The sequence below is a fragment of the Salvelinus alpinus genome, chromosome 10 (assembly GCF_045679555.1).
Source record: "Salvelinus alpinus chromosome 10, SLU_Salpinus.1, whole genome shotgun sequence".
Classification (NCBI taxonomy): Eukaryota; Metazoa; Chordata; class Actinopteri; order Salmoniformes; family Salmonidae; genus Salvelinus; species Salvelinus alpinus.
This window is the reverse complement of record NC_092095.1, coordinates 80,226,575-80,249,613: the sequence shown is the minus strand read 5'-3', so window position 1 is coordinate 80,249,613 and position 23,039 is coordinate 80,226,575. Positions and strand designations below refer to the sequence as shown.

Genomic DNA, 23,039 nt, shown 5'->3' with positions numbered 1-23,039 from the left:
ATCTCTTCCCTCTGCTCAAACCTTCTCCAACCTATCTCCTGATTCTGCCTCCTCAACCCTCCTCTCCTCCCTTTCTGCATCCTTTGACTCTCTATGTCCCCTATCCTCCAGGCCGGCTCGGTCCTCCCCTCCTGCTCCGTGGCTCGGCGACTCATTGCGAGCTCACAGAACAGGGCTCCGGGCAGCCGAGCAGAAATGGAGGAAAACTCGCCTCCCTGCGGACCTGGCATCCTTTCACTCCCTCCTCTCTATATTCTCCTCTTCTGTCTCTGCTGCTAAAGCCACTTTCTACCTCTAAATTCCAAGCATCTGCCTCTAACCCTAGGAAGCTCTTTGCCACCTTCTCCTCCCTCCTGAATCCTCCTCCCCCTCCTCCCCCCTCCTCCCTCTCTGCGGATGACTTCGTCAACCATTTTGAAAAGAAGGTCGACGACATCCGATCCTCGTTTGCTAAGTCAAACGACACCGCTGGTTCTGCTCACACTGCCCTACCCTGTGCTTTGACCTCTTTCTCCCCTCTCTCTCCAGATGAAATCTCGCGTCTTGTGACGGCCGGCCGCCCAACAACCTGCCCGCTTGACCCTATCCCCTCCTCTCTTCTCCAGACCATTTCCGGAGACCTTCTCCCTTACCTCACCTCGCTCATCAACTCATCCTTGACCGCTGGCTACGTCCCTTCCGTCTTCAAGAGAGCGAGAGTTGCACCCCTTCTGAAAAAACCTACACTCGATCCCTCCGATGTCAACAACTACAGACCAGTATCCCTTCTTTCTTTTCTCTCCAAAACTCTTGAACGTGCCGTCCTTGGCCAGCTCTCCTGCTATCTCTCTCAGAATGACCTTCTTGATCCAAATCAGTCAGGTTTCAAGACTAGTCATTCAACTGAGACTGCTCTTCTCTGTGTCACGGAGGCGCTCCGCACTGCTAAAGCTAACTCTCTCTCCTCTGCTCTCATCCTTCTAGACCTATCGGCTGCCTTTGATACTGTGAACCATCAGATCCTCCTCTCCACCCTCTCCGAGTTGGGCATCTCCGGCGCGGCCCACGCTTGGATTGCGTCCTACCTGACAGGTCGCTCCTACCAGGTGGCGTGGCGAGAATCTGTCTCCGCACCACGTGCTCTCACCACTGGTGTCCCCCAGGGCTCTGTTCTAGGCCCTCTCCTATTCTCGCTATACACCAAGTCACTTGGCTCCGTCATATCCTCACATGGTCTCTCCTATCATTGCTATGCAGACGACACACAATTAATCTTCTCCTTTCCCCCTTCTGATAACCAGGTGGCGAATCGCATCTCTGCATGTCTGGCAGACATATCAGTGTGGATGACGGATCACCACCTCAAGCTGAACCTCGGCAAGACGGAGCTGGTCTTCCTCCCGGGGAAGGACTGCCCGTTCCATGATCTCGCCATCACGGTTGACAACTCCATTGTGTCCTCCTCCCAGAGTGCTAAGAACCTTGGCGTGATCCTGGACAACACCCTGTCGTTCTCAACTAACATCAAGGCGGTGACCCGTTCCTGTAGGTTCATGCTCTACAACATTCGCAGAGTACGACCCTGCCTCACACAGGAAGCGGCGCAGGTCCTAATCCAGGCACTTGTCATCTCCCGTCTGGATTACTGCAACTCGCTGTTGGCTGGGCTCCCTGCCTGTGCCATTAAACCCCTACAACTCATCCAGAACGCCGCAGCCCGTCTGGTGTTCAACCTTCCCAAGTTCTCTCACGTCACCCCGCTCCTCCGCTCTCTCCACTGGCTTCCAGTTGAAGCTTGCATCCGCTACAAGACCATGGTGCTTGCCTACGGAGCTGTGAGGGGAACGGCACCTCCGTACCTTCAGGCTCTGATCAGGCCCTACACCCAAACAAGGGCACTGCGTTCATCCACCTCTGGCCTGCTCGCCTCCCTACCTCTGAGGAAGTACAGCTCCCCCTCAGCCCAGTCAAAACTGTTCGCTGCTCTGGCACCCCAATGGTGGAACAAACTCCCCCACGACGCCAGGTCAGCGGAGTCAATCACCACCTTCCGGAAACACCTGAAACACCACCTCTTTAAGGAATACCTAGGATAGGATAAAGTAATCCTTGTAACCCCCCCCCCTTTAAAAGAGTTAGATGCACTATTGTAAAGTGGTTGTTCCACTGGATATCATAAGGTGAATGCACCAACTTGTAAGTCGCTCTGGATAAGAGCGTCTGCTAAATGACTTAAATGTAAATGTAAATGTAATGGAGGACATCAGGTGGGTCCAGGTCTGGATGTTGGGTAGAACCACTGGGTCCCGGAGAACAGGTAATGGAGGACATCAGGTGGGTCCAGGTCTGGGTGTTGGATAGAACCACTAGGTCCCGGAGAACAGGTAATGGAGGACATCAGGTGGATCCAGGTCTGGGTGTTGGGTAGAATCCATAGGTCCTGGAGAACAGGTAACGGAGGACATCAGGTGGGTCTGGGTATTGGGTAGAACCCCTAGGTCCTGGAGAACAGGTAATGGAGGACTTCAGGTGGGTCTGGATGTTGGGCAGAACCCCTAGGTCCTGGAGAACAGGTAACGGAGGACATCAGGTGGGTGTTGGGTAGAACCCCTAGGTCCTGGAGAACAGGTAACGGAGGACATCAGGTGGGTGTTGGTTAGAACCCCTAGGTCCTGGAGAACAGGTAATGGAGGACATCAGGTGGGTCCAGGTCTGGATGTTAGGAAGAACCTCTAGGTCCTGGAGAAAATCAGGTGGATCCAGGTCTGGGTGTTGGGTAGAACCCCTAGGTCCCGGAGAACAGATAACGGAGGAAATCAGGTGGGTCCAGGTCTGGGTGTTGGGTAGAACCCCTAGGTCCTGGAGAACAGGTAATGGAGCACATGAGGTGGGTCTGGGTAGAACCCCTAGGTCCTGGAGAACGTTAACGGAGGACATCAGGTGTGTCTGGTTCTTGGGTAGAACGCCTAGGTCCTGGAGAACATCAAGTGGATCCAGGTCTGGGTGTTGGGTAGAATCCATAGGTCCTGGAGAACAGGTAATGGAGCACATGAGGTGGGTCTGGGTAGAACCCCTAGGTCCTGGAGAACGTTAACGGAGGACATCAGGTGTGTCTGGTTCTTGGGTAGAACGCCTAGGTCTTGGAGAACAGGTAATGGAGGACATCAGGTGGGTCTGGGTGTTGGGTAGAACCCCTAGGTCCTGGAGAACAGGTAATGGAGGACATCAGGTGGGTCCAAGTCTGGTTCTTGGGTAGATCCCCTAGGTCCTGAAGAACAGGTAATGGAGGACATCAGGTGGGTCTGGGTATTGGGTAGAACCCCTAGATCCTGGAGAACAGGTTTGGGAGGACAACAGGTGGGTCTGGTTGTTGGGTAGAACCCCTAGGTCCTGGAGAACAGGTAATGGAGGACATCAGGTGGGTCCAGGTCTGGTTCTTGGGTAGATCCCCTAGGTCCTGGAGAACAGGTAATGGAGGACATCGGGTGGATCTAGGTCTGGCTCTTGGGTAGAACCCCTAGATCCTGGAGAACAGGTATGGAAGGACATCAGGTGGGTCTGGGTGTTGATTAGAACTCCAAGGTCCTGGAGAACAGATAATGAAGGACATCAGGTGGGTCCAGGTATGGGTGTTGGGTAGAACCCCTAGGTCCTGGAGAACAGGTATGGAAGGACACCAGGTGGGTCTGGGTGTTGATTAGAACTCCAAGGTCCTGGAGAACAGATAATGAAGGACATCAGGTGGGTCCAGGTCTGGATGTTGGGCAGAACCCCTAGGTCCTGGAGAACATCAGGTGGATCCAGGTCTGGGTGTTGGGTAGAACCCCTAGGTCCTGGAGAATAGGTAATGGAGGACATCAGGTGGGTCTGGGTGTTGGGTAGAACGCTGAGGTCCTGGAGAACAGTTAATGGAGGACATCAGGTGGGTCTGGGTGTTGGGTAGAACGCTGAGGTCCTGGAGAACAGGTAACGGAGGACATCAGGTGGGTGTTGGGTAGAACCCCTAGGTCCTGGAGAACAGGTAATAGAGGACATCAGGTGGGTCCAGGTCTGGATGTTGGGAAGAACCTCTAGGTCCTGGAGAACATCAGGTGGATCCAGGTCTGGGTGTTGGGTAGAACCCCTAGGTCCTGGAGAACAGGTAACGGAGGACATCAGGTGGGTGTTGGGTAGAACCCCTAGGTCCTGGAGAACAGGTAATGGAGGACATCGGGTGGATCCAGGTCTTTGTGTTTAGTAGAACCCCTAGGTCTTGGAGAACAGGTAATGGAGGATTTCAGGTGGGTCTGGGTGTTGGGCAGAACCCCTAGTTCCTGGAGACCAAGTAATGGAGGACATCAGGTGGGTCCAGGTCTGGGTGTTGGGTAGAACCCCTAGGTCCTGGAGAATAGGTAACGGAGGACATCAGGTGGGTCTGGGTAGAACCTCTAGGTCCTGGAGAACAGGTAATGGAAAACATCGAGTGGATCCAGATCTGGTTATTGGGTAGAACCCCTAGGTCGTGGAGAACAGGTAATGGAGGACATCAGGAGGGTCCAGGTCTGGGTGTTTTGTAGAACCCCTAGCTCCTGGAGAACAGGTAATGGAGGACTTCAGGTGGGTCTGGATGTTGGGCAGAACCCCTAGGTCCTGGAGAACATCTGTTGGATCCAGGTCTGGGTGTTGGGTAGAACCCAATGGTCCTGGAGAACAGGTAATGGATGACATCAGGTGGGTCTGGGTAGAACCCCTCGGTCCTGGAGAACAGGTAATGGAATACATCGGGTGGATCCAGGTCTGGGTGTTGGGTAGAACCCCTAGGTCCTGGAGAACGGTAACGGAGAACATCAGGTGGATCCAGGTCTGGGTGTTGGGTAGAACCCCTAGGTCCTGGAGAACGGTAACGGAGGACATCAGGAGGGTCTGGGTGTTGGGTAGAACCCCTAGGTCCTGGAGAACGGTAACGGAGAACATCAGGTGGATCCAGGTCTGGGTGTTGGGTAGAACCCCTAGGTCCTGGAGAACAGGTAATGGAGGACATCAGGTGGGTGTTGGGTAGAACCCCTAGGTCCTGGAGAACAGGTAATGGAGGACATCAGGTGGGTGTTGGGTAGAACCCCTAGGTCCTAGATAACAGGAGCAGAGTTAGAGGTTAGGAGATGGACGTCAACAAGCAAACACACAGGTTACACTTTACTGGGAGAACATTTTGATGGATTAGTGCAGTGTTATAAATGGGAGATATTTATTTTTCAACACTTTTGGATGGTATGGCCTACCTCAAGCTGTTCCCCCTCTGACCACGAGCACAGAGAATCAGACTGATCTGAACTCACTGGTTCTGGTGGACGTGATACTTCCTGGGAAGCTCGGACAGTTGATGGTCCTAAAAGTCATTTGGAGGTAAATTGAGGTACATTTTTATAAGATCAGCATAACTACCATTTCTTTCTCCAATGTCAACCAGAGTGTAACATACTTTATCTATTGGGCTTCACCAAAGTGTAGGGCGTCAGGGCTTTCAGTGGTTGACCGTCCAACTCAGTGGCAGTTTTAGCATGTACATCTTGGTGGGGCAAAGGGGGGGGGAGACAGTTCCTAGATGCATGCCAGCAAAGCCACTGCACAACTAAACAATACATTAATTGCACTATAGTGGTGACAAGTAGACCTCACAGTGAAATGCTGAATCCAACAGGTATTCACCTCACAGTGAAATGCTGAATCCAACAGGTGTAGTAGACCTTACAGTGAAATGCTGAATACAACAGGTGTAGTAGACCTTACAGTGAAATGCTGAATACAACAGGTGTAGTAGACCTCACAGTGAAATGCCGAATACAACAGGTGTAGTAGACCTCACAGTGAAATTATGAATCCAACAGGTGTAGTAGACCTTACAGTGAAATGCTGAATACAACAGGTGTAGTAGACCTTACAGTGAAATGCTGAATACAACAGGTGTAGTAGACCTTACAGTGAAATGCTGAATACAACAGGAGTAGTAGACCTTACAGTGAAATGCTGAATACAACAGGTGTAGTAGACCTCACAGTGAAATGCTGAATACAACAGGTGTAGTAGACCTCACAGTGAAATGCTGAATCCAACAGGTGTAGACCTCACAGTGAAATGCTGAATACAACAGGTGTAGTAGACCTCACAGTGAAAATGCTGAATACAACAGGTGTAGTAGACCTCACAGTAAAATGCTGAATCCAACAGGTGTAGTAGACCTTACAGTGAAATGCTGAATACAACAGGTGTAGTAGACCTCACAGTGAAATGCTGAATACAACAGGTGTAGTAGACCTCACAGTGAAATGCTGAATACAACAGGTGTAGTAGACCTTACAGTGAAATGCTGAATACAACAGGTGTAGTAGACCTCACAGTGAAATGCTGAATACACCAGGTGTAGTAGACCTTACAGTGAAATGCTGAATACAACAGGTGTAGTAGACCTTACAGTGAAATGCTGAATACAACAGGTGTAGTAGACCTTACAGTGAAATGCTGAATACAACAGGTGTAGTAGACCTTACAGTGAAATGCTGAATACAACAGGTGTCGTAGACCTTACAGTGAAATGCTGAATACAACAGGTGTAGTAGACCTCACAGTAAAATGCTGAATCCAACAGGTGTAGTAGACCTTACAGTGAAATGCTGAATACAACAGGTGTAGTAGACCTCACAGTGAAATGCTGAATACAACAGGTGTAGTAGACCTCACAGTGAAATGCTGAATACAACAGGTGTAGTAGACCTTACAGTGAAATGCTGAATACAACAGGTGTAGTAGACCTCACAGTGAAATGCTGAATACACCAGGTGTAGTAGACCTTACAGTGAAATGCTGAATACAACAGGTGTAGTAGACCTTACAGTGAAATGCTGAATACAACAGGTGTAGTAGACCTTACAGTGAAATGCTGAATACAACAGGTGTAGTAGACCTTACAGTGAAATGCTGAATACAACAGGTGTCGTAGACCTTACAGTGAAATGCTGAATACAACAGGTGTAGTAGACCTCACAGTGAAATGCTGAATACAACAGGTGTAGTAGACCTTACAGTGAAATGCTGAATACAACAGGTGTAGTAGACCTCACAGTGAAATGCTGAATACAACAGGTGTAGATCTTACAGTGAAATGCTGAATACAACAGGTGTAGTAGACCTCACAGTGAAATGCTGAATACAACAGGTGTAGTAGACCTCACAGTGAAATGCTAAATACAACAGGTGTAGTAGACCTCACAGTGAAATGCTGAATACAACAGGTGTAGTAGACCTCACAGTGAAATGCCGAATACAACAGGTGTAGTAGACCTCACAGTGAAATTATGAATCCAACAGGTGTAGTAGACCTTACAGTGAAATGCTGAATCCAACAGGTGTAGTTGACCTTACAGTGAAATGCTGAATCCAACAGGTGTAGTAGACCTCACAGTGAAATGCCGAATACAACAGGTGTAGTAGACCTTACAGTAATCTAATGAATACAACAGGTGTAGTAGACCTTACAGTGAAATGCTGAATACAACAGGTGTAGTAGACCTTACAGTGAAATGCTGAATACAACAGGTGTAGTAGACCTTACAGTGAAATGCTGAATACAACAGGTGTAGTAGACCTTACAGTGAAATGCTGAATACAACAGGTGTAGTAGACCTCACAGTGAAATGCTGAATACAACAGGTGTAGTAGACCTCACAGTGAAATGCTGAATCCAACAGGTGTAGACCTCACAGTGAAATGCTGAATACAACAGGTGTAGTAGACCTCACAGTGAAAATGCTGAATACAACAGGTGTAGTAGACCTCACAGTAAAATGCTGAATCCAACAGGTGTAGTAGACCTTACAGTGAAATGCTGAATACAACAGGTGTAGTAGACCTCACAGTGAAATGCTGAATACAACAGGTGTAGTAGACCTCACAGTGAAATGCTGAATACAACAGGTGTAGTAGACCTTACAGTGAAATGCTGAATACAACAGGTGTAGTAGACCTCACAGTGAAATGCTGAATACACCAGGTGTAGTAGACCTTACAGTGAAATGCTGAATACAACAGGTGTAGTAGACCTTACAGTGAAATGCTGAATACAACAGGTGTAGTAGACCTTACAGTGAAATGCTGAATACAACAGGTGTAGTAGACCTTACAGTGAAATGCTGAATACAACAGGTGTCGTAGACCTTACAGTGAAATGCTGAATACAACAGGTGTAGTAGACCTCACAGTGAAATGCTGAATACAACAGGTGTAGTAGACCTTACAGTGAAATGCTGAATACAACAGGTGTAGTAGACCTCACAGTGAAATGCTGAATACAACAGGTGTAGATCTTACAGTGAAATGCTGAATACAACAGGTGTAGACCTCACAGTGAAATGCTGAATACAACAGGTGTAGTAGACCTCACAGTGAAATGCTGAATACAACAGGTGTAGATCTCACAGTGAAATGCTGAATACAACAGGTGTAGTAGACCTCACAGTGAAATGCTGAATACAACAGGTGTAGATCTCACAGTGAAATGCTGAATACAACAGGTGTAGTAGACCTCACAGTGAAATGCTGAATACAACAGGTGTAGTAGACCTCACAGTGAAATGCTGAATACAACAGGTGTAGATCTCACAGTGAAATGCTGAATACAACAGGTGTAGTAGACCTCACAGTGAAATGCTGAATACAACAGGTGTAGTAGACCTCACAGTGAAATGCTGAATACAACAGGTGTCGTAGACCTTACAGTGAAATGCTGAATACAACAGGTGTAGTAGACCTCACAGTGAAATGCTGAATACAACAGGTGTAGTAGACCTCACAGTGAAATGCTGAATACAACAGGTGTAGTAGACCTCACAGTGAAATGCTGAATACAACAGGTGTAGTAGACCTCACAGTGAAATGCTGAATACAACAGGTGTAGATCTTACAGTGAAATGCTTAGTTACAGGCTCTAACCAATAGTGCAAAAAAAGGTGTTAGGTGAACAATAGGTAAGTAAAGAAATAAAACAACAGTAAAAAGACAGGCTATATACAGTAGAGAGGCTATATACAGTAGAGAGACTATATACAGTAGAGAGGCTATAACAGTAGAGAGGCTATATACAGTAGAGAGGCTATATACAGTAGAGAGGCTATAACAGTAGAGAGGCTATATACAGTAGAGAGGCTATATACAGTAGAGAGGCTATAACAGTAGAGAGGCTATATACAGTAGACAGGCTATATACAGTAGAGAGGCTATATACAGTAGAGAGGCTATATACAGTAGAGAGGCTATATACAGTAGAGAGGCTATATACAGTAGAGAGGCTATAACAGTAGAGAGGCTATATACAGTAGACAGGCTATATACAGTAGAGAGGCTATATACAGTAGACAGGCTATATACAGTAGAGAGGCTATAACAGTAGAGAGGCTATATACAGTAGAGAGGCTATAACAGTAGAGAGGCTATATACAGTAGAGAGGCTATATACAGTAGAGAGGCTATAACAGTAGAGAGGCTATATACAGTAGACAGGCTATATACAGTAGAGAGGCTATATACAGTAGACAGGCTATATACAGTAGAGAGGCTATAACAGTAGAGAGGCTATATACAGTAGAGAGGCTATAACAGTAGAGAGGCTATATACAGTAGACAGGCTATATACAGTAGAGAGGCTATATACAGTAGAGAGGCTATATACAGTAGAGAGGCTATATACAGTAGACAGGCTATATACAGTAGTTAGGCTACATACAGTAGTGAGGCTACATACAGTAGAGAGGCTATATACAGTAGAGAGACTATATACAGTAGAGAGACTATAACAGTAGAGAGGCTATATACAGTAGACAGGCTATATACAGTAGAGAGGCTATATACAGTAGAGAGGCTATATACAGTAGAGAGGCTATATACAGTAGAGAGGCTATATACAGTAGAGAGGCTATAACAGTAGAGAGGCTATATACAGTAGACAGGCTATATACAGTAGAGAGGCTATAACAGTAGAGAGGCTATATACAGTAGAGAGGCTATAACAGTAGAGAGGCTATATACAGTAGAGAGGCTATATACAGTAGAGAGGCTATATACAGTAGAGAGGCTATATACAGTAGAGAGGCTATAACAGTAGAGAGGCTATATACAGTAGACAGGCTATATACAGTAGAGAGGCTATATACAGTAGACAGGCTATATACAGTAGAGAGGCTATAACAGTAGAGAGGCTATATACAGTAGAGAGGCTATATACAGTAGACAGGCTATATACAGTAGAGAGGCTATATACAGTAGAGAGGCTATATACAGTAGAGAGGCTATATACAGTAGACAGGCTATATACAGTAGTTAGGCTACATACAGTAGTGAGGCTACATACAGTAGAGAGGCTATATACAGTAGAGAGGCTACATACAGTAGTGAGGCTACATACAGTAGAGAGGCTATATACAGTAGAGAGGCTATATACAGTAAAGAGGCTACATACAGTAGAGAGGCTATATACAGTAGAGAGGCTACATACAGTAGAGAGGCTATATACAGTAGAGAGGTTATATACAGTAGAGAGGCTACATACAGTATAGAGGCTACATACAGTAGAGAGGCTACATACAGTAGAGAGGCTATATACAGTAGAGAGGTTATATACAGTAGAGAGGCTACATACAGTAGAGAGGCTATATACAGTAGAGAGGTTATATACAGTAGAGAGGTTATATACAGTAGAGAGGCTATATACAGTAGAGAGGTTATATACAGTAGAGAGGCTACATACAGTAGAGAGGCTATATACAGTAGAGAGGCTATATACAGTAGAGAGGCTACATACAGTAGAGAGGCTATATACAGTAGAGAGGTTATATACAGTAGTGAGGCTACATACAGTAGAGAGGCTACATACAGTAGAGAGGTTATATACAGTAGAGAGGCTACATACAGTAGAGAGGCTATATACAGTAGAGAGGTTATATACAGTAGAGAGGCTACATACAGTAGAGAGGCTATATACAGTAGAGAGGCTACATACAGTAGTGAGGCTACATACAGTAGAGAGGCTACATACAGTAGAGAGGTTATATACAGTAGAGAGGCTACATACAGTAGAGAGGCTATATACAGTAGAGGCTGTATACAGTAGAGGCTATATATAGTAGAGAGGCTATATACAGTAGAGAGGCTATATACAGTAGAGGCTGTATACAGTAGAGGCTATATATAGTAGAGAGGCTATATACAGTAGAGAGGCTATATACAGTAGAGAGGCTATATGATGAACAGAGAGTAGCAGTAGAGAGGCTATATACAGTAGAGAGGCTATATACAGTAGAGAGGCTATATACAGTAGAGGCTGTATACAGTAGAGACTATATATAGTAGAGAGGCTATATACAGTAGAGAGGCTATATACAGTAGAGAGGCTATATACAGTAGACAGGCTATATACAGTAGAGAGGCTACATACAGTAGAGAGGCTATATACAGTAGAGAGGTTATATACAGTAGTGAGGCTACATACAGTAGAGAGGCTACATACAGTAGAGAGGTTATATACAGTAGAGAGGCTACATACAGTAGAGAGGCTATATACAGTAGAGAGGTTATATACAGTAGAGAGGCTACATACAGTAGAGAGGCTATATACAGTAGAGAGGCTACATACAGTAGTGAGGCTACATACAGTAGAGAGGCTACATACAGTAGAGAGGTTATATACAGTAGAGAGGCTACATACAGTAGAGAGGCTATATACAGTAGAGGCTGTATACAGTAGAGGCTATATATAGTAGAGAGGCTATATACAGTAGAGAGGCTATATACAGTAGAGGCTGTATACAGTAGAGGCTATATATAGTAGAGAGGCTATATACAGTAGAGAGGCTATATACAGTAGAGAGGCTATATGATGAACAGAGAGTTGCAGTAGAGAGGCTATATACAGTAGAGAGGCTATATACAGTAGAGAGGCTATATACAGTAGAGGCTGTATACAGTAGAGACTATATATAGTAGAGAGGCTATATACAGTAGAGAGGCTATATACAGTAGAGAGGCTATATACAGTAGACAGGCTATATACAGTAGAGAGGCTATATGATGAACAGAGAGTAGCAGTAGAGAGAGTATATACAGTAGAGGCTGTATACAGTAGAGAGGCTATATATAGTAGAGAGGCTATATACAGTAGAGAGGCTATATCAATCAATCAATCAATCAATCAATTTTATTTTATATAGCCCTTCGTACATCAGCTAATATCTCGAAGTGCTGTACAGACACCCAGCCTAAAACCCCAAACAGCTAGTAATGCAGGTGTAGAAGCACGGTGGCTAGGAAAAACTCCCTAGAAAGGCCAAAACCTAGGAAGAAACCTAGAGAGGAACCAGGCTATGAGGGGTGGCCAGTCCTCTTCTGGCTGTGCCGGGTGGAGATTATAACAGAACTATGCCAAGATGTTCAAAAATGTTCATAAGTGACAAGCATGGTCAAATAATAATCATGAATAATTTTCAGTTGCCTTTTCATACCCGATCATCAAGAGTTGAAAAACAACAGGTCTGGGACAGGTGGCGGTTCCATAACCGCAGGCAGAACAGCTGAAACTGGAATAGCAGCAAGGCCAGGCGGACTGGGGACAGCAAGGAGTCACCACGGGCGGCAGTCCCGACGCATGGTCCTAGGGCCCAGGTCCTCCGAGAGAAAGAAAGAGAGAAGGAGAAAATTAGAGAGAGCCAAGATTTTCAAAATTTCCATAAATGACAAGCATGGTCAAATAATAATCAGGAATAAATCTCAGTTGGCTTTTCATAGCCGATCATTAAGAGTTGAAAACAGCAGGTCTGGGACAGGTAGGGGTTCCATAACCGCAGGCAGAACAGTTGAAACTGGAATAGCAGCAAGGCCAGGCGGACTGGGGACAGCAAGGTGTCATCATGCCCGGTAGTCCTGACGTATGGTCCTAGGGCTCAGGTTCTCAGAGAGAAAGAGAGAACGAGAGAATTAGAGAGAGCATACTTAAATTCACACAGGACACTGGATAAGACAGGAGAAGTACTCCAGGTAACCAACTGACCCTAGCCCCCCGACACAAACTACTGCAGCATAAATACTGGAGGCTGAGACAGGAGCGGTCAGGAGACACTGTGGCCCCATCCGAAGAAACCCCCGGACAGGGCCAAATAGGAAGGATATAACCCCACCCACTTTGCCAAAGCACAGCCCCCGCACCACTAGAGGGAAATCCTCAACCACCAACTTACAATCCTGAGACAAGGCCGAGTATAGCCCACAAAGGTCTCCACCACAGCACAAACCAAGGGGGGGCGCCAACCCAGACAGGAAGATCACGTCAGTAACTCAACCCACTCAAGTGACGCACCCCTCCTAGGGACGGCATGAAAGAGCACCAGCAAGCCAGTGACTCAGCCCCTGTAACAGGGTTAGAGGCAGAGAATCCCAGTGGAGAGAGGGGAACCGGCCTGGCAGAGACAGCAAGGGCGGTTCGTTGCTCCAGAGCCTTTCCGTTCACCTTCACACTCCTGGGCCAGACTACACTCAATCATATGACCTACTGAAGAGATAAGTCTTCAGTAAAGACTTAAAGGTTGAGACCGAGTCTGCGTCTCTCACATGGGTAGGCAGACTGTTCCATAAAAATGGAGATCTATAGGAGAAAGCCCTGCCTCCCGCTGTTTGCTTAGAAATTCTAGGGACAATTAGGAGGCCTGCGTCTTGTGACCGTAGCGTACGTATTGGTATGTACGGCAGGACCAACTCGGAAAGATAGGTAGGAGCAAGCCCATGTAACGCTTTATAGGTTAACAGTAAAACCTTGAAATCAGCCCTTGCCTTAACAGGAAGCCAGTGTAGGGAAGCTAGCACTGGAGTAATATGATCAAATTTCTTGGTTCTAGTCAGGATTCTAGCAGCCGTATTTAGCACTAACTGAAGTTTATTTAGTGCTTTATCCGGGTAGCCGGAAAGTAGAGCATTGCAGTAGTCTAACCTAGAAGTAACAAATGCATGGATTAATTTTTCTGCATCTTTTTTGGACAGAAAATTTCTGATTTTTGCAATGTTACGTAGATGGAAAAAAGCTGTCCTTGAAACAGTCTTGATATGTTCGTCAAAAGAGAGATCAGGGTCAAGAGTAACGCCGAGGTCCTTCACAGTTTTATTTGAGACGACTTTACAACCATCAAGATGAATTGTCAGATTTAACAGAAGATCTCTTTGTTTCTTGGGACCTAGAACAAGCATCTCTGTTTTGTCCGAGTTTAAAAGTAGAAAGTTTTCAGCCATCCACTTCCTTATGTCTGAAACACAGGCTTCTAGCGAGGGCAATTTTGGGGCTTCACCATGTTTCATTGAAATGTACAGCTGTGTGTCATCCGCATAGCAGTGAAAGTTAACATTATGTTTTCGAATAACATCCCCAAGAGGTAAAATATATAGTGAAAACAATAGTGGTCCTAAAACGGAACCTTGAGGAACACCGAAATGTACAGTTGATTTGTCAGAGGACAGACCATTCACAGAGACAAACTGATATCTTTCCGACAGGTAAGATCTAAACCAGGCCAGAACTTGTCCGTGTAGACCAATTTGGGTTTCCAGTCTCTCCAAAAGAATGTGGTGATCGATGGTGTCAAAGGCAGCACTAAGGTCTAGTAGCACGAGGACAGATGCAGAGCCTCGGTCTGACGCCATTAAAAGGTCATTTACCACCTTCACAAGTGCAGTCTCAGTGCTATGATGGGGTCTAAAACCAGACTGAAGCATTTCGTATACATTATTTGTCTTCAGAAAGGCAGTGAGTTGCTGCGCAACAGCTTTTTCTAAAATCTTTGAGAGGAATGGAAGATTTGATATAGGCCGATAGTTTTTTATATTTTCCGGGTCAAGGTTTGGCTTTTTCAAGAGAGGCTTTATCACTGCCACTTTTAGTGAGTTTGGTACACATCCGGTGGATAGAGAGCTGTTTATTATGTTCAACATAGGAGGGCCAAGCACAGGAAGCAGCTCCTTCAGCAGTTTAGTAGGAATAGGATCCAGTATGCAGCTTGAAGGTTTAGAGGCCATGATTATTTTCATCATTGTGTCAAGAGATATAGTACTAAAACACTTAAGTGTCTCTCCCGATCCCAGGCCCTCGCAGAGCTGTGCAGATCCAGGACAGCTAAGCCCTGGAGGAATACGCAGATTCAAAGAGGAGTCCGTAATTTGCTTTCTAATGGTCATGATCTTTTCCTCAAAGAAGTTCATGAATTTATTACTGCTGAAATGAAAGCCATCCTCTCTTGGGGAATGCTGCTTTTTAGTTAGTTTCGCAACAGTATCAAAAAGAAATTTTGGATTGTTCTTATTTTCCTCGATTAAGTTGGAAAAGTAGGATGATCGAGCAGCAGTGAGGGCTCTTCGGTACAGCACGGTACTGTCTTTCCAAGCTAGTCGGAAGACTTCCAGTTTGGTGTGGCGCCATTTCCGTTCCAATTTCCTGGAAGCTTGCTTCAAAGCTCGGGTATTTTCTGTATACCAGGGAGCTAGTTTCTTATGACAAATGTTTTTCGTTTTTAGGGGTGCAACTGCATCTAGGGTATTGCGCAAGGTTAAATTGAGTTCCTCAGTTAGGTGGTTAACTGATTTTTGTCCTCTGACGTCCTTGGGTAGGCAGAAGGAGTCTGGAAGGGCATCAAGGAATTTTTGTGTTGTCTGAGAATTTATAGCACGACTTTTGATGCTCCTTGGTTGGGGTCTGAGCAGATTATTTGTTGCAATTGCAAACGTAATAAAATGGTGGTCCGATAGTCCAGGATTATGTGGAAAAACATTAAGATCTACAACATTTATTCCATGGGACAAAACTAGGTCCAGAGTATGACTGTGGCAGTGAGTAGGTCCAGAGACATGTTGGACAAAACCCACTGAGTCGATAATGGCTCCGAAAGACTTTTGGAGTGGGTCTGTGGACTTCTCCATGTGAATATTAAAATCACCAAAAATTAGAATATGATCTGCTATGACTACAAGGTCTGATAGGAATTCAGGAAACTCAGAGAGGAACGCTGTATATGGCCCAGGAGGCCTGTAAACAGTAGCTATAAAAAGTGATTGAGTAGGCTGCATAGATTTCATGACTAGAAGCTCAAAAGACGAAAACGCCATTTTTTTTTTTGTAAATTGAAATTTGCTATCGTAAATGTTAGCAACACCTCCGCCTTTGCGGGATGCACGGGGGATATGGTCACTAGTGTAACCAGGAGGTGAGGCCTCATTTAACACAGTAAATTCATCAGGCTTAAGCCATGTTTCAGTCAGGCCAATCACATCAAGATTATGATCAGTGATTAGTTCATTGACTATGACTGCCTTTGAAGTGAGGGATCTAACATTAAGTAACCCTATTTTGAGATGTGAGGTATCACGATCTCTTTCAATAATGGCAGGAATGGAGGAGGTCTTTATCCTAATAAGATTGCTAAGGCGAACACCGCCATGTTTAGTTTTGCCCAACCTAGGTCGAGGCACAGACACAGTCTCAATGGGTATGGCTGAGCTGACTACACTGACTGTGCTATTGGCAGACTCCACTAAGCTGGCAGGTTGGCTAACAGCCTGCTGCCTGGCCTGCACCCTATTTCATTGTGGGGCTAGAGGAGTTAGAGCCCTGTCTATGTTGGTAGATAAGATGAGAGCACCCCTCCAGCTAGGATGGAGTCCGTCACTCCTCAGCAGGTCAGGCTTGGTCCTGTTTGTGGGTGAGTCCCAGAAAGAGGGCCAATTATCTACAAATTCTATCTTTTGGGAGGGGCAGAAAACAGTTTTCAACCAGCGATTGAGTGCTGAGACTCTGCTGTAGAGCTCGTCACTCCCCCTAACTGGGAGGGGGCCAGAGACAATTACTCGATGCCGACACATCTTTCTAGCTGATTTACACGCTGAAGCTATGTTGCACTTGGTGACCTCTGACTGTTTCATCCTAACATCGTTGGTGCCGACGTGGATAACAATATCTCTATACTCTCTACACTCGCCAGATTTAGCTTTAGCCAGCACCATCTTTAGATTAGCCTTAACGTCGGTAGCCCTGCCCCCTGGTAAACAGTGTATGATCGCTGGGTGATTCGCTTTAAGTCTAATACTGCGGGTAATGGAGTCGCCAATGACTAGGGTTTTCAATTTGTCAGAGCTAATGGTGGGAGCCTTCGGCGTCTCAGACCCCGTAACGGGAGGAGTAGAGACAAGAGAAGACTCAGACTCAGACTCCGACTCGCTACATAGTGGGGAGAACCGGTTGAAAGTTTCTGTCGGCTGAATGAGCGACACCGGTTGAGCATTCCAACAGCATTTCCCTCCAGAAGCCATGAGAAAGTTGTCCGGCTGCGGGGACTGTGCGAGGGGATTTATACTAACGTTACTATCTGTACTTACTGGTGGCACAGACGCTGTTTCTTCCTTTCCTACACTGAAATCAAATCAAATCAAATCAAATTTATTAGTCACATACACATGGTTAGCAGATGTTAATGCGAGTGTAGCGAAATGCTTGTGCTTCTAGTTCCGACAATGCAGTAATAACAACAAGTAATCTAACCTAACAATTCCGCAACTACTACCTTATACACGCAAGTGTAAAGGGATAAAGAATATGTACATAAAGATATATGAATGAGTGATGGTACAGACGGCATAGGCAAGGTGCAGTAGATGGTATAGAGTACGGTATATACCTATGAGATGAGTACTGTAGGGTATGTAAACATAAAGTGGCATAGTTTAAAGTGGCTAGTGGTCCATGTATTACATAAGATGGCAAGATGCAGTAGATGATATAGAGTACAGTATATACATATACATAAGAGATGTGTAATGTAGGGTATGTAAACATTATATTAGGTGGCATTGTTTAAAGTGGCTGGTGGTACATTTTTACATAATTTCCATCAATTCCCATTTTTAAGGTGGCTGGAGCTGAGTCAGTTTGTTGGCAGCGGCCGCTAAATGTTAGTGGTGGCTGTTTAACAGTCTGATGGCCTTGAGATAGAAGCTGTTTTTCAGTCTCTCGGTCCCTGCTTGGATGCACCTGTACTGACCTCGCCTTCTGGATGATAGCGGGGTGAACAGGTAGTGGCTTGGGTGGTTGTTGTCCTTGATGATCTTTATGGCCTTCCTGTGACATCGGGTGGTGTAGGTGTCCTGGAGGGCAGGTAGTTTGCCCCGGGTGATGCGTTCTGCCGACCTCACTACCCTCTGGAGAGCCTTACGGTTGTGTGCGGAGCAGTTGCCGTACCAGGCGGTGATACAGCCCGACAGGATGCTCTCGATTGTGCATCTGTAGAAGTTTGTGAGTGCTTTTGGTGACAAGCCGAATTTCTTCAGCCTCCTGAGGTTGAAGAGGCGCTGCTGCGCCTTCTTCACAACGCTGTCTGTGTGGGTGGACCAATTCAGTTTGTCCGTGATGTGTACACCGAGGAACTTAAAACTTTCCACCTTCTCCACTACTGACCCGTCGATGTGGATAGGGGGGAGCTCCCTCTGCTGTTTCCTGAAGTCCACAATCATCTCCTTTGTTTTGTTGACGTTGAGTGTGAGGTTATTTTCCTGACACCACACTCCGAGGGCCCTCACCTCCTCCCTGTAGGCCGTCTCGTCGTTGTTGGTAATCAAGCCTACCACTGTAGTGTCGTCCGCAAACTTGATGATTGAGTTGGAGGCGTGCATGGCCACGCAGTCGTGGGTGAACAGGGAGTACAGGAGAGGGCTCAGAACGCACCCTTGTGGGGCCCCAGTGTTGAGGATCAGCGGGGTGGAGATGTTGTTACCTACCCTCACCACCTGGGGGCGGCCCGTCAGGAAGTCCAGGACCCAGTTGCACAGGGCGGGGTCGAGGCCCAGGGTCTCGAGCTTGATGACGAGTTTGGAGGGTACTATGGTGTTAAATGCTGAGCTGTAGTCGATGAACAGCATTCTCACATAGGTATTCCTCTTGTCCAGATGGGTTAGGGCAGTGTGCAGTGTGGTTGCGATTGCGTCGTCTGTGGACCTATTGGGTCGGTAAGCAAATTGGAGTGGGTCTAGGGTGTCCGGTAGGGTGGAGGTGATATGGTCCTTGACTAGTCTCTCAAAGCACTTCATGATGACGGAAGTGAGTGCTACGGGGCGGTAGTCGTTTAGCTCAGTCACCTTAGCTTTCTTGGGAACAGGAACAATGGTGGCCCTCTTGAAGCATGTGGGAACAGCAGACTGGGCTAAGGATTGATTGAATATGTCCGTAAACACACCAGCCAGCTGGTCTGCGCATGCTCTGAGGACGCGGCTGGGAATGCCGTCTGGGCCTGCAGCCTTGCGAGGGTTAACACGTTTAAATGTTTTACTCACCTCGGCTGCAGTGAAGGAGAGCCCGCAGGTTTTGGTAGTGGGCCGTGTCAGTGGCACTGTATTATCCTCAAAGCGGGCAAAAAAGGTATTTAGCCTGTCTGGGAGCAAGACATCCTGATCCGCGACGGGGCTGCTTTTCTTTTTGTAATCCGTGATAGACTGTAGACCCTGCCACATACCCCTTGTGTCTGAGCTGTTGAATTGCGATTCAATTTTGTCTCTGTACTGGGACTTAGCCTGTTTGATAGCCTTGCGGAGAGAATAGCTACACTGTGTGTATTCGGTCATGTTTCCGGTCACCTTGCCCTGGTTAAAAGCAGTGGTTCGCGCTTTCAGTTTCACGCGAATGCTGCCGTTAATCCACGGTTTCTGGTTTGGGAATGTTTTAATCGTTGCTCTGGGTACGACATCGTCAATGCACTTCCTAATGAACTCGCTCACCGAATCTGCATATTCATCATTGTTGTTGTTGGACGCCGTGCGGAACATATTCCAATCCGCGTGATCAAAGCAGTCTTGAAGCGTGGATTCAGATTGGTCGGACCAGCGTTGAACAGACCTGAGCGCGGGAGCTCAGAAATTACCCTTGCCTAACGATTGCGTCTGAAGCTGGGCTTGTAGCACAGCTATTCTCGCCGTAAGGCGATCGTTCTCCTGTATATTATGAGTACAGCGACTGCAATTAGAAGACATCATGTTATATACAGTAGAGAGGCTATATACAGTAGAGAGGCTATATACAGTAGAGAGGCTATATACAGTAGAGAGACTATATACAGTAGAGAGGCTATATACAGTAGAGAGGCTATATACAGTAGAGAGGATATATGATGAACAGAGAGTAGCAGTAGAGAGGCTATATACAGTAGAGAGGCTATATACAGTAGAGAGACTATATACAGTAGAGAGGCTATACAGTAGAGAGGCTACATACAGTAGAGAGGCTATATGATGAACAGAGAGTAGCAGTAGAGAGGCTATATACAGTAGAGAGGCTATATACAGTAGAGAGGCTATATGATGAACAGAGAGTAGCAGCAGCGTAAAAGAAAAGGCCTGATGGTGGCGCTAGAGGAAGTGTCAAGAGGTCACCAAATCAACAGGTTTCTTCCACTTGAGGTCTTGATTGGCAATCCAGCCATTACTTTGAGATATATCTCGTTCTCAGTCTGTTCTCAGTCTGTGGGCATCATGTGTGTAGTGATCCAATATCCATAGCCATTTAACAGTTATCACTGGCCCTTGCTCAGCCTTACTCACCGCCGAGCCGTCTCGCTAACAAAGTCACTGATCTAGTCTTTGAAGTCCAGCTTTCTAGCTAACTGACTTTCAATGGACAGCGTGACAAGACTGCAAAGCCTGTCCTGGGACATAGTGGACCTCAAATAGTTAAAAAAAAATCTGTTTTAGCTTACTGAAAGCTCTCTCAACACCAGCAACAGTCACAGGCAATGTGGAAAATATACGTAAAGCAATGTACACTTCTCCCAAAATGCTTTGCAGCTGCATCAACCGAAAGGTTGCAAGATCGAATCCCCCTGAGCTGACAAGGTACACATCTGTTGTTCTTCCCCCTGAACAAGGCAGTTAACCCACTGTTCCCCGGTAGGCCGTCATTGAAAATAAGAATTTGTTCTTAACTGACTTACCTAGTTAAATAAAGGTTAAATAAAAAATATAATCTTACAAATTGCATTCAGGAGACCAAGTTAGGGGGGGAATGTGGCAGCATATATAGTGTTCAGGTGTCTTACTTCATTATGAAACTCAGGTGTAAGATCTCTGGAATACGTCATGATCAGTGGATGACACACAGAAGGGACTTTATCCTCACTAATCTGCCCAACTTTCAGAACAGCAGAAAATACTACAACAATTTTTTGGGCAGTGGTGTCAAACCTAGTGTCCAAGTCACTTATGTTGTTGTCCATAGCAGTAAAAAACCCTGTGTTCCGAAACACCTTTGGCTGCACTGTCCTGAGCCGTCTCCTCTTGAGAGGTCTCATCGTGGAATCTCTTCCTTTTCCTCTGGCGGCTGTGTTCCTTGATAAATTGAAGTGCAACATCCATTTGAGTAGCAATCAGTGTTACCTCAGACAGGAGAGACTCCCATCCATCTCTAAGAGCATCTCTTCCTTTAAGGCTCTGATATTGGCTGCCTCTGTGTCAAGTGAGATTTTTCCTAACTGGAGAATCACATTCCTGTCCTCAATGCATTGCTGTACCTGCAATTATGCCAACTGACATGTCATTCGACACAATGCTGCTCACATCCTTCTTCTGTTGGGAGACAGGGCTGGTTCAGGGGGATGAGGAGACAGGGCTGGTTCAGGGGGATGGGGAGACAGGGCTGGTTCAGGGGGATGGGGAGACAGGGCTGGTTCAGGGGATGAGGAGACAGGGCTGGTTCAGGGGTATGGGGAGACCGGGCTGGTTCAGGGGTATGGGGAGACAGGGCTGGTTCAGGGGGATGGGGAGACAGGGCTGGTTCAGGGGGATGGGGAGACAGGGCTGGTTCAGGGGGATGGGGAGACGGGCTGGTTCAGGGGTATGGGGAGACAGGGCTGGTTCAGGGGTATGGGGAGACAGGGCTGGTTCAGGGGTATGAGGAGACAGGGCTGGTTCAGGGGGATGGGGAGACAGGGCTGGTTCAGGGGGATGGGGAGACAGGGCTGGTTCAGGGGATGAGGAGACAGGGCTGGTTCAGGGGTATGAGGAGACAGGGCTGGTTCAGGGGTATGGGGAGACAGGGCTGGTTCAGGGGGATGAGGAGACAGGGCTGGTTCAGGGGGATGGGGAGACGGGGCTGGTTCAGGGGTATGGGGAGACAGGGCTGGTTCAGGGGTATGGGGATGGGGAGACAGGGCTGGTTCAGGGGTATGGGGAGACAGGGCTGGTTCAGGGCTATGGGGAGACAGGGCTGGTTCAGGGGGATGGGGAGACAGGGCTGGTTCAGGGGTATGGGGAGACAGGGCTGGTTCAGGGGTATGGGGAGACAGGGCTGGTTCAGGGGGATGGGGAGACAGGGCTGGTTCAGGGGGATGGGGAGACAGGGCTGGTTCAGGGGATGAGGAGACAGGGCTGGTTCAGGGGTATGGGGAGACAGGGCTGGTTCAGGGGTATGGGGATGGGGAGACAGGGCTGGTTCAGGGGTATGGGGAGACAGGGCTGGTTCAGGGGGATGGGGAGACAGGGCTGGTTCAGGGGTATGGGGAGACAGGGCTGGTTCAGGGGGATGGGGAGACAGGGCTGGTTCAGGGGTATGGGGATGGGGAGACAGGGCTGGTTCAGGGGGATGGGGAGACAGGGCTGGTTCAGGGGGATGGGGAGACAGGGCTGGTTCAGGGGTATGGGGATGGGGAGACAGGGCTGGTTCAGGGGTATGGGGAGACAGGGCTGGTTCAGGGGTATGGGGAGACAGGGCTGGTTCAGGGGTATGGGGAGACAGGGCTGGTTCAGGGGTATGAGGAGACAGGGCTGGTTCAGGGGTATGGGGAGACAGGGCTGGTTCAGGGGTATGGGGAGACAGGACTGGTTCAGGGGTATGGGGATGGAGAGACAGAGCTGGTTCAGGGGTATGGGGATGGAGAGACAGGGCTGGTTCAGGGGTATGGGGAGACAGGGCTGGTTCAGGGGTATGGGGAGACAGGGCTGCTGAGCCTGAAGCTGCATTTGTTGGACCTGGCACC

At 47.2% G+C, this 23,039-nt stretch overlaps 1 long non-coding RNA gene across 1 annotated transcript; it reads right to left on the bottom strand.

Moving 5' to 3' along the window:
• Positions 1 to 43: 43 nt before the first annotated feature.
• LOC139532833 (uncharacterized) lies at positions 44 to 17,947 on the bottom strand. The gene is made up of 3 exons (XR_011666657.1): positions 12,501 to 17,947; positions 5,238 to 5,344; positions 44 to 5,084 (listed from the first exon to the last, which is right to left on the bottom strand). It is a non-coding gene; the product is annotated as an uncharacterized lncRNA (long non-coding RNA).
• Between the last annotated feature and the right edge of the window lie 5,092 nt (positions 17,948 to 23,039).